Raw genomic sequence first — 12334 nt, forward strand, 5'->3', positions numbered from 1 at the left:
CAGGCAAAAAGAGTTTTGGAGCCAATTGTCGCTTGCGAATTAATAAACAATCAAAGCAAGTCTCGACATACAGTGTATACAGAATAATATACAATTGAATTTCAGCAACACTGTTTTTTAAGCGTCAACGTTTCGATCCCTTGGCTCCTAATGAACCGAGATCATCATCAGGACTGTATTAATCACTGCCTGTTTCCAATATGAACACCTGTGGAAGTAAGGAGGGAGAAAAATAAAAGAACAGCATCAGGCATCCGCCTGAGTAGGTGAAAATAAGACAACAATTGAAAATAGCGAGGTCAATGTGTGGCTGCCCAGCCATTATTAATCAGAGCCAGTATTCAGTCAATGATTTAGTCCGCAAGTGTGATTGAAGTGCATGCGATATTATCATGCATTTGTGGGCCAACTCGGGGTTCAGTAAAAGTTGCATCATCATGCAATTGGACTAGTTGCTCAAATATATACAATTTATGAAACAAGTGAGTGATAGTCGTGAATAACCAGATGACTAAAAAAACGGCGCAGTGAGCTGGTGAAAGACTTCAATAAAAGATGCATCATCATGAGGTAGAACTGATTGATCGCATATTGTGAATCAAGTGAGTGACAAAAGTGAAAGACGGTTGACCGGAATCGGCGCAGTGAGTTGGTGAAAACTTTTGTGACTAAATGGCCAAGTGACAGAACGATGGCGCGTGAAGTCAACGGAAGGTTCACATTGTGACTTCATCCATACGGTCAATATCAAATTAGAGCCAGTGGTGCCCGTGAGAGCAATGACATTTCTTTAGGCCTACATTGATGGCGTGTGCTAGTGGTTTGCGCAAGGTGTTGGTGGTTTATATACATGCTGGATTCATGCGAGACAATGCGGCCGCAGTGAATAATATGGGGGAATGGGTGAAGTGTCAAGGGATCCACTAACCTGCCGAGGTGCAGGGGTTTGCCATAAGGGGTACTGTCAGGGGCCCAGGATCGGAGGGACCTGAAAACAGGAAATAAATTGGGATCAATCGGGCTTAGTCGGATATGGAAATTACTGGGCGTTGGGACACTTACAATTACCTTAGCAGGAAGAGTAAGACCGTCAAATTACGAGTCTTTTCTTGTGGGGTCTTGTGGCTCCCTAGATTATGTAGCCGCTTGGGTCAGCGATCACGAGTGCTAAATGAAAGGAAATTGTATTAGGAACGGGATTGTGAAATGGAAGGGATTAGTCCTAACGTTAAGGGGGACCCGGTCACGCTTACCTTATTCCACCTTGGCAGCAGCAGTCGGTGGGAGGTCCGGCCGTGGAAACACGAGTCTTTCTTCGTGTGGGAGCTCGCAAGTCCTTGGATTATAAAGCCGCTTGAGTCAGCGGTCTCTACTGTTAAATAGGAGAGACTCATATTAGGGGCGAGGATATGACACGGGAAGGATTAACCTAATGCTATGGGGAGGCCAGGTCGGCGCTTACCTTACTTCACGAGGGGATCTGCGGTGGGTAGGAGGTGGAGACACGATGGTCTCGCTGCACAACTCCGACAGCGTGAATCCGCTGTTCCCGTGTCGCTCGATTCCGGCAGGCTATGGTTAGTAAGCTGCCAACATGGAGGACGGACTAGGCGTTCAGGCCGCGTCTGCGGCGGCCATGATGGAGTGGTTTGGGGCCCAAATGAATGGGCAGGCAAGACTGGGTTCAGGGTTAGGAATTAGTGATTAGGTACTGGGTGTGATATCGTGGGTGTGATTAAAAGTGCACAAACCAGTGATTAGGTATTAGGTGTTATACCTTGAATAAAAATACCGAGTGAAGGTACATGCTCAACCAAAGTGAAGGGACTGGCCTGTTATGCCCAGCATGTATACACATAAGACTATTTATACAAGAATTTCTGTATAATAGTAGTAGCAGCAATACATTCTATGCATTGAGTTCACTCAGAGTATGCACTTGGGAAAGACCTTTTCTACTACATGCAGTAATAACAGTTATCCAGTACAACCATACGTCAATGAATTGTTCAAATGTCATTGAGAGCTCAAAGAAGCATGAGTTTTTTGGGGGGGCTGGCTTGGTGTGCAGCGACTAGTGCGTAGATTAGAGGAGGGAGGTCCAATCCTCTGTCCGGTTTAGTCCATTCCGGATTGAGTCCAGCATTATTATGCACTTCAATTCCTCTTTGTTTAATAGACTAGTCATGCTGCCTCCTCTTTGGGGTAGTTTCAGTGCCTTTAGAACAGTCCAGCGGATGTCATCTTCATCATGATTTGCTTCCATGAAGTGTTCTACCAGTGGGGCGTTTGGTGTCCGGCACCTGATGCGGCTTCTGTGCTGGCAGATGCGGGTTTTGATCTTTTGTGATGTTTGACCCACATAGATTTTATTGCAGGGACACTGGATGAGATAAATAACATTGCCTGTATTGCAGATTGTGAGTGTGTTACATTTGAACGTAATATTGTTGAACACTAGTGTTTTACCTTCAATAGTCAAATTGCACACAGTACACCCACCACATTTGACATGTCCAACAATGGGGGACAGACCCCATGCCGCTTCAAGAGTAGAGGAGTGGTTTGGACTAGGGAGTGCAGCTCGGACCAGGTGGTCCTTTAAGTTCTTACTTTTTTTTAATGCGAATAAGGGGCGCTCAATTTCTAGGATACCTGCATTAATCACGGGCCAGTGTTTTAAGACCATTTTTCTCAGTTTATTAGAGAGGGGAGAGAAAGTTGTTACACATGCTATTCTGTCCATATTTTTCTTTGGGTTAGGGACAAGCAGTGTTTCTCGTGGGCGATACCATGCCCTTTTCAAGGTGTTTTTAACAATTTTTCTAGGGTAGCCCCTGTCTTTTAGTTTATTGGCCAAGATAGCAACTTCTCTAAAGTAGTCCTCCTTGTGTGAGCAGTTTCTCCTAATCCTTAGGAATTGGGAGAATGGTAGCGAGTCCCTCAGAGCCCTGGGGTGATTGCTACTGTATTCTAGCAACGTGTTTCTCTCAGTAGGTTTTCTGAATAACCGTGTGAGGAGTTCGCCTTCCTGATGGAAAATTGTTAGGTCCAAGAAATTTATGGAAAAACTGTCATCTGGCACCAACACAGATGGACTTACCATCTGTGTTGGTGCCAGAGAATAACACATACATTTTGTGCTTAACTAAGACACTTAACGGCATTACATTGACATGTACGTGCCACTGAAACTTTATCCTCCATCCTAGTGTAAGCGTATTACTTTATGCATGTTTGTGAAGTTATCTAGGTGTCTGTCTAGATTAGAACACCAACTTCTTGAATATTCTTCATGAACTCAGACACATCTTAACATTAGAAGACTGCTTTGGCTGTGCCACAAGGGGGTTGAGTATCTCAAGAACATTCAGCACTTTCGCCGTGGGGTTCTGTTCACTGTGGAGACAGATTCAGAGGTCCTTGTTTAGGTCAGAGACGCACCACTCAAAACAAGAACAAGCATTGACAAAGCCAATAGGTTTAGCCTTCGTAAGCCTTGCAATAGTTAATAATTATTTTTTTCCTACTTTTTTTAATCACAAGCCTATTCCACAAAATTAAAGAAGAAAAACATATCATCACCTAAATGTGGTTGCTTTTTTCTAGCATTTCATATGTTAATTAATCACACAAAAACAAACACTCAAATGGCTGGCAGCTACAGTACTACAATGCCATTTGAGCACTCTATAACAAAAACGTAAACAAGTATTGCAAATCCAGTAGGACTCGCAGTCCCGCATTTGTTGGAGCTGGAGTTATTGAAATTATAAATGCCAATGTTTTTTCTGTCAAGTCATGTTGCAGGGTGCAGTACCATATGTGGCCACAAGAGGTCCTGGGACCTCTTTTGGCCACATATGGTACTGCAACATGGATAGGCAAAAAAACACTGGCATTTATAATGCCAAAACCTTCAACTCTCACAAATGTGAGACCTATTTTATAGACTTTGGCGAGCCATGCCCATGAAAAGAAAGGCTTTGTGTAAACAGCACAGCATGCTGTCGGTACCGCGCTGCTTACTAAAAGCTGACAATATTGAAAAAATATACTTTGATAAGCCGTGCTGAAGAAAAGGAAGGCAGAGCTCGCGAAAGTCTTTTTTTTCCAATATTGTAAGCTTTTGGTAAGCAGCGCAGCATGCCGCCTGTGACGTGCTGCAAATTTTAATTTGCGTGAGCCGCAATCGCGCACGTCACCATTACTAATAATAAAAAATATATAAAAGCGGACGCCCTGCTGAAATCTAAAGCATGACGCCCAGAGGCAGGATGGGGATTTAAGAAAATAGTGCTCACAGACATAGTGAGTAACAACACAAGTAAAAGGGCCAGTACTCATGGGAGGTTACAAAAGCAGAAAAGGCAGTACTAAGGAGGGACAACTAAGCTCATTCCCTAATCAAAAGCAATCATTTAGAATGGACAGTAACAGACCCAATTGCAAAGATAGGAAGAAAATGGGCGGAGCTACAAGATTATACCTGAATACAGCATGTCTCAAAGAGACAAGGCAAGTGCTTTCTAGGCGAGACCTAAAAAGGGTGGAGGCATAGCCTGTATTAAAAAGGACATGTAAACTATAAATGAGATAAAAAAGAATGTTCTGAACCAGCTTTGTAAGTGAATAGAAAAAAACAGATTTCTACATAGATCGGAAAGACGCTCACAGGCTTTGTGTAGTCACTCAAAGTGAAGGAACCCAATGGATAAAATGTATTCACATATTTCTCTATGTGGGTGGAACCAAAATGTGAATAGTATTATACCTAATCAATGGATGTAGTTTGCGGCCAAAACAAAACCTCCTCTGTATATGCATATTATTTGTGATGTTGTTGGGAAAAACAAAACAATAGCCTGGCAAGAAAGCTAAATCTGTTTAAAAGTTTAGACTCCCTCAAAAAAAGTACCTGTTGCAAAGTCTATATTCAGTAAGTTCACAGCAATGGATGGATACCCTCCAATTATTATGCTACATCAACTACTTTTCCATTATGATTTCTCCATCTGGAAAGATGGGAAAAATTGGGAGAGTGAATACAACCACCTATATGCTTCTGTTTGAACAATCTTCTGCATTTGTGGTTATATTATATCTTTTTAAAAAAGTAACCTGTCTACTAACTTTTCATTGATTTAAGACCCCCACCACCCTCTGACAACAAATCCCTCCCCTATCCCTTTCTGTAAAGTGGTACATAACTTCAAAAATGAAGGCCAATTAATCTCAGAAATACACACAAGACATTATTGAGATGGGTACTAGTTCCCCTGTAACCCTGTGTGACCTTTAGTTCCCACAGTTATACTTTTACTCAAGAGTCAATATTTCTGTGACTCAGTACTCGCATTAGAATGGTAGTTTTGGTAGACAGTAGGCTGCTGTCACAAAATACCTATATAGCCTGTAATTGTGTGTGGCGATGTTCCTGATGGACCCTAGGGGCATATTTATGGGAATTGTGGCATAGGGTAGCTCAGCACGTTACATTGCTGTACTGCCCTGCATCACAGGGAAATGGCAGGAATGCATGTATTTATGCAATACTGTGCATTCCTGTCCTTTCCCCCATGCTGGCGTTTTTTCGACAGTCTAGCGCCAATGCAGGCACCCATGTACCATGGTGCAACGGTGCCTGTGTTAGAAGGATTATTTTTGTGCAGAAAGGCGTGCTGCAGAGTTTGTATTGAATTATTGTCTTCTTTGTATTCTGAAAATCCATGATACATTTCTGACCAGAAAGAACTAGTAAAATTAATTTCATGATATTACTAGCAGGGTTAGAGTAGAAACCAATAAAAGCCCTGGCAAATATGTCAGTAGGCCATGAGTAGGAAGAGGCCACAGGGGCATTGGAGGTTAATGGCCACTAGCTCTGTTCTGAAAGCAGCACCCTAGCCCCAAAACAAAATGTCACACAGTCACAGTAAGATTTCTGACCCTGCTGCTGGGGCTTCAAAGCTCACCCTCACAATCACAGATATAGGGGAAATCGGTTGGCAGTTGGAAAGTGAAATAAAAAAAGAACTTGTGTGAGTTTGTGACCGTTCTGTAAATCTATTCAGAAGGGTGTGCTGCACAGAGGCAGTCACTCAGAGGCAATGATCTGAGTCCAGGTGGCGAATATCATGTGACTTATCTCTACGGGCTCACACAGGCACTGTCTTTTGACATTTTGACCTGTGAAGAAAGAGGAAATGTAGGAACCTACTGGAAGGCTTGAGGTGGAAAACCGAAGGGTGCGGACTTTCAATAGACTCTAGTAGGAGTAAAAAAACATGCAACAGATTTGAGGCCAAAAAGTCCCAGGGAGCAGAGATCAGTTGAGTGATGATATGTGATTAACCCTTCTTGCTCACACAAACATCACCCTTAAGGGTTTCGACTCTGCCCTCACACATATAGGTTTTGGCTATAGGAATTGGCAGGAAAGTCAAGAGGACATATATATTTTTTTCAGTTTAATAAAGTTTTATTGTGCGTAAAAGAAATAGTACATCATAATATAACAACATGACATAGAACAAAATCAATATGAGATAATCATGAGAGATAATCGGAGATAAAAAAAGGTTAGAAAAATTATGTAATGGAAGAAAGTCGTAGAGAGAAAGAAAGATGAGAAAAGAAAAGAGCAAAAGAGGGAGAAAGAGAGAAAAAAGGAAGGGAAGGTTAGGGAGGGGGAGAAGAGGATAAGAAGGTAGAGAAAGGTAGCCAGGTAAGATCAGATTAAATTTTTAAGGTGACAGAGGAAGAAGAAGCAATTGCAATTCTGTGCTCATCACATACAAAATTCCACCATGTCTGCACAGACAATTTAGAGTTATCCTTCCAGCAAGATAAGATTACTTTGAATGCAGTTGCAATGAAAAGATCAAACAATTTAGCGTTATATGAATGTAAGTCCAGAAAATCAGATAGAGAACCTAAAAAAATATGCAACGGTGAAAATGGTTCAGAGAAATGAAAAATACGCATGCAATATTTCCAAACTGAGGACCAAAAAGTAAGAACTGGTGGGCAGTCAAATAGGAGATGTATGAGTGTGCCTGGATTAGAGGAACATGACCAACAAAGGGGTGAGGATGAGGAAATATAAATTTTTGGTCATGTTATGTTCCCTAGCGCGTACCCCACCGACTCCATGTACCAGCTTTAAGTGCATGTAACTTCCCTCCTGTACCAGTTATGAAGACGTAAATACATTTGCGTCCAACGTCAACTTGTCCTCTTTCAGATCCACCCTGAATGGATTATATAGTCCGTTCCTAAGTATACTATGCCACCGTCTTTTTGTAGTACACTTTACATGTTTTTCCTGCTCTGACAGAGTAGGCCCTGAATTTCTGCCATCGAGCCTCTTTCCTGGCTCTTGACTCTGACAGCCTCTGCCCAGGCTACCTCTGTACCCGTGAACTCTGACTTACTTTCAGCGCGGCCCCTCGCGCCCAGCTCAGCCTGTTTTCTGCCAAGACTGACTATAACCTTCGAGTTATCTGTCCCGTTCCTCGAGAATGCATTCCTGCCTACTAGCTCCAGTAAACATCCTCTCCAGCTGCAGAGCCAAAGGGCCGACCTGTCTCAATGCAAGTAATTCATAGCCTCTGTTGCCATGCTTCCATGGAAGGCCCCGTGCCCCCACGCTTCACATGCAGACACTTAGGCGCTTATACACGCATCCACAGTTAGCATAGAATAGCTTCTGCCCTAGAGACCTTTCCGCCCAGATAGTATGGTTCCTAAACATCAGATATCAGATATGATAGAAGTACAAGTTGATCTGACATGCCAGACTTCTGTCTCTTTCCGTCAGTGTAAATGTCAAGTCCCCTGCACCCCGTCAATCACACGTCATGCAGCTGCGCGCGCATCCAAGCTTCCGATTTCTGCTGACATCGCAACAATTCTGTTAGCACCACCCCTTGGTGCCACCTACTTGCGTCACCTATCAGTGACGTTTCTAGCACACACCTCTGGTTCACGCCTAGTTCACGCCTCTTGATTACGTACTAGTACCACGTGTATACTGTTATCTTGTCTTCTCTCAGCTGTTACGCCTCTTACATTACTTCTTATGGTATAAATCAAGTATATAAGCTATGTATTGTTAATAAACGAGAGCGCTCTATCCCTTCTGACACCCCTGTGGTGTTCAGAACATGATATCCTGGTCTTGACCATTCCTTTATGAGGAATAAAACCCTTAGAAACTCTAACACCACGGACTCTGTCTTTTTTCATCCGATCTGAGTTATTATTGATTAAGTACTTACCTGCATAGAAATTAAGAGAGTAAATTAATTATTTACGTCATTTTGGCGCCCGAACAGGGACCCCTCCCCCACCTCACGCGCCGGTTGGTGCGTTGCAAGCTATGTCCCCTGCCATCAGTTAGATGGAACATACGCGTACTGGCAGGATTTCCTGCATCTCCCTCTGACCCACGGAGGTGACGAAGACTGCGATCAGTGCCCAGACGAGGCGGTGAGGAGTGCGGAGGATCCCGACCAGAGCCTAGCCGAAAGAAGCAAGGTCCGAGGTGTCAAGAGGCCCACCAGGTTGTCCGAAGTTTTCCGAAGTTTTCCGAAGTCTTCCGAAGTTTTCCGAAGTACCGAGTCGAGTCCAGTCGAGTTTTCCGAGGCCTTCTGTTTCCGTGCTTCCCGGTGAGTACCATTGCTGGGTCGTATCTAGACGGGTTTGGGTACGCAAGTCCGGTCTGCACTGTTTTTAGGCAGTGTATCTGTACTGTTTAGCAGTATATCTAGTATTCCGAATTTCTGCACTGTTACACCAGTGTATCTGTACTGTTTAGCAGTACATCCAGTATAGGGGGGTAGTCATCTATGTCTTCAAAGTTCTTATATGATTAATGTTGTGGTATGAATGTGACTGTTTAACGTGTATTATTGTGTTTCTCGTATAACCTAGCTGTCAAGAGTATTAAGGAATAGGGATTGAGCATTCAGTAATAAGTAAGCAAAATGCCGTTTTTCAACAAGTTAAAGCAGATAGGAACTAGGAAAGGGATACTGGAGGAAGAAATTCCTATTCCCCCTAGGGACACTCCCGGCAATTTTATGTACCAGAAGCATGGCATAGATGCCATATTATATCTAGATTTATGGGCCGATTACACCAAACACCTAGACGAAAGACACAGATGGCCTGTCACCGGAACATGGGATGCCGAATGCATCATGAGGGTAGAAGAAGCATTATGGAAAAAGAAAGCTAGACAATCTCAGAAGGACGCCATAGAATTTTGGCGTAAGGAATCACGTAAGCGTGCTGACAAAGCACTCCGTAGAGAAGACAGACTTAAAGAATCAGAGAAAGACCAAGAAAACGAATTAGTTACTGAAGGGATCCGAGTAAAAACAGAACAAATAGACCGTGCCCGAAATAATCTTGTAAACGGTATGTATCTTGCAGCAGATGGCACATCTGAAGCCCTATCAGAAATACCGAAAAACTTACCGACACCATTAGTCCCAACTAAAGTAATGCATAAAACTACTAAAGACGTATTCTTAAATTCATATTTAGAGGATGTAGCCCCAGCTTACGCCAATCTGCCTGTTCGTGCCCTGCCTACTGACAGGGATGGGGGTGGCACTACGCCCCCAGATCATGTTCCGCCAGTACCGCGACAGACTTCCCCTGTTCCGCCAGCTCCGCCACTTCCCGCACTCAAGATTGACTTACCGAAACAGGTCCTACCTGATCCTACTAAACGACAAATTCAAGTTCAGATCCAGACTCCGCGGAGAGATAATGCCCAAGCATCCGCCTCAGGAGGTGCGACTGCGGGTCCTCAGACCCCGCCATTAACACACAGATTCAATTTAAGGGACACGCAGAATCCTTTCACGTTCCAGTCCCCCCGCCTTGACGCATTAAAGGAAAACATGTCAGTTTGTAGATATGATCCAGTACCCGGAAGAAACGATCTAATGATATTGGCATCCTTACGGTTAAGATCTGCCACTGATATCTTGCTATGCTATGTAGGAATGAAGGAGCGTCTCGATAGAATATACGAGTTTATACAGACAGGGAAAGACCCTGACAGTGTCAAAGATGCCATGCATAAACAGAAAGTTGACATTCAAGCCCAGATATTACGATTTTTCATAAATTGTCTAATAAGAGAACGAGACAGGCCCGAGACAGATCAAAGTGAATTAGATGGACTAACAAAGTGGGGTCAAAATATAGCCAAAGGAAAACATGACAAGGGGGCTTGCATAGCCAGTATGTCCCAGAAAATTAGAAAGGCAGTATTAATTGCACACCAGGAAGGGAATGATAAAGCTTCCTCCGAGGAGGAAGAAGAACTTACAGAACAAGGAAGGTCTACAGATACTATAGCGTATGTAGGTAAGGGAAACTACCTTAGGAAAGGCATCCGTCCGGAAAACAAGAGAGTTTTTCTCTCTGCTTTAACAAACCCGAATTCTTCTGAACATCAGTTCCAGGAAACTGATAAAAGGCTTCGAGACCGAATGGGGTACCATGTACTCAATTCTATGGATGAACAGGAACTAGCCCGGTCAGCCGTGTTATGGGCCGAAAACCCAGACATATATAATGACGATACGTTAGCACAGACATTCTTGAACCTTTCCCCAGACGAGCAGAAATTAGCAGGGGTATACATGATTCAGCACCTCCTCATCAAGTTCAGAAACAACCATTCCGATCCAGGTCCCTTACACGAAACATTAGAAGCCCTACTCATGGATAGATGGAGAGGTTTCAGTACCAAGTTAATACAAATAATTGTAGAACAACGACGTAAATATAACACCTTCATAAGTTCTGAATATGTTCCCGCCCCGCCTCCAGAAAGAAAAACGTATCACATGCAATGCCTGAGTGGCATTGAAAGTCAGAACCCCTTACGAGAAGTACACCCAGTTATGGGTGCGGATCAAGTCTTGAGGCGTGTATATGTCCACACACCACTGACTAAGTTAGAACTGTTAGAAATGAAGAAATTAGTCCCGTGTCACGATAAAGACCCTGCAGGTTTTCACAGAGAGCTCAAAGACATGTTACTGATGGGAGATTACACGTATGATGATATTATGAAAATGTTAAAAGTACTGTTGCCCACGGGCATTTACGAGAAATTAAAGGAAAAGGATTGGGAGGTGGGAGAGTCTAAGATAGCATGGGCAGAAATAGAAGACGAAGAAAGCAAACGAATCCCAGGGGTAGGCCTTGGGGATAGGACTAAAGCATTGCCTGGATTAATAGTACAGGTTTTACCAAGATTATTGACAACTAGAAAGGAAGATTGGGACGCAATCTCGTCCTGTAAACAGAAACAAGATGAAGATACTAGTGACTTCTATTCAAGATTCGAGAAATGTTTCATTATAAATAGTGGCCTACAACCCAGCAGCGAGTCATATCCACACCTTTTCGTATCAAAGTTAGTCGAGAATTCCCTACCATTAGTTAAAAATAGAGTGTACAAGGTTGAAAGTACTTGGCAGGCAAATACGCCATCCCAAATGTTACAAATGTTACAATATCATCAGAACAGAATTAGAGAAGAACAAGATCAGGAACAGAAGCGTATGAAGGACACAAAAATGAAAATGTTGGTAGCTCAGTCGGTCCCAGCCGACGGTCAGAGAAAAGGTGGGGCCCAGACCAATCACCCTACAGCTCCCGTTAAAGGGACATGTAATTACTGCAAGCAGCCAGGTCACTATGTACATGAATGCCCAGTCCTGAAACATAACATCTCAACAGGTAAAACTAAAGAAAGACCGCATCCGCCTAGACATGAACATGGTCATCAACAAACCTCACAGAATGTACAGCCAACACAGAATACACAGCCTATGCATGCTCCATCTCACACAGCACAGACAGTAGCAGTACCACAGCCACAGCCCATTGCCGCGACTCAGCAAGTCTCACAACAGATGTACCAGTATGCCCAATCTGCATATCCAGATTACCCCCGATACACATGAAACAGCCTAGAGAGGGAAGGTGGTTTGCCTCTTATTGAAATTCCTGTAGATCAAGAAGGTCCTTATGTACACAGTCACGTATTGGGAAAAGACAGAAAGTTTTTAATTGACACAGGGGCAAGTCGCACTACCATCAGTCACAATGAAGTCCCAGGGGCACCCCTCTCAGGCTCACAGAATGTTTCCCTTGGTTTTTCAGGACAGCCTATTGTAAATGAAGTATCGGAACCAGTACCGTTAGCCGTGGGTCCATTATCCCGAGTTACAGATTTGTTACTTACGAAATCATGCCCAGAAAATCTGTTAGGAATTAAAACACTGAAGGCTCTAGG

This window comes from Lissotriton vulgaris, chromosome 11 (assembly GCF_964263255.1).
Source record: "Lissotriton vulgaris chromosome 11, aLisVul1.2, whole genome shotgun sequence".
Taxonomy (NCBI): domain Eukaryota; kingdom Metazoa; phylum Chordata; class Amphibia; order Caudata; family Salamandridae; genus Lissotriton; species Lissotriton vulgaris.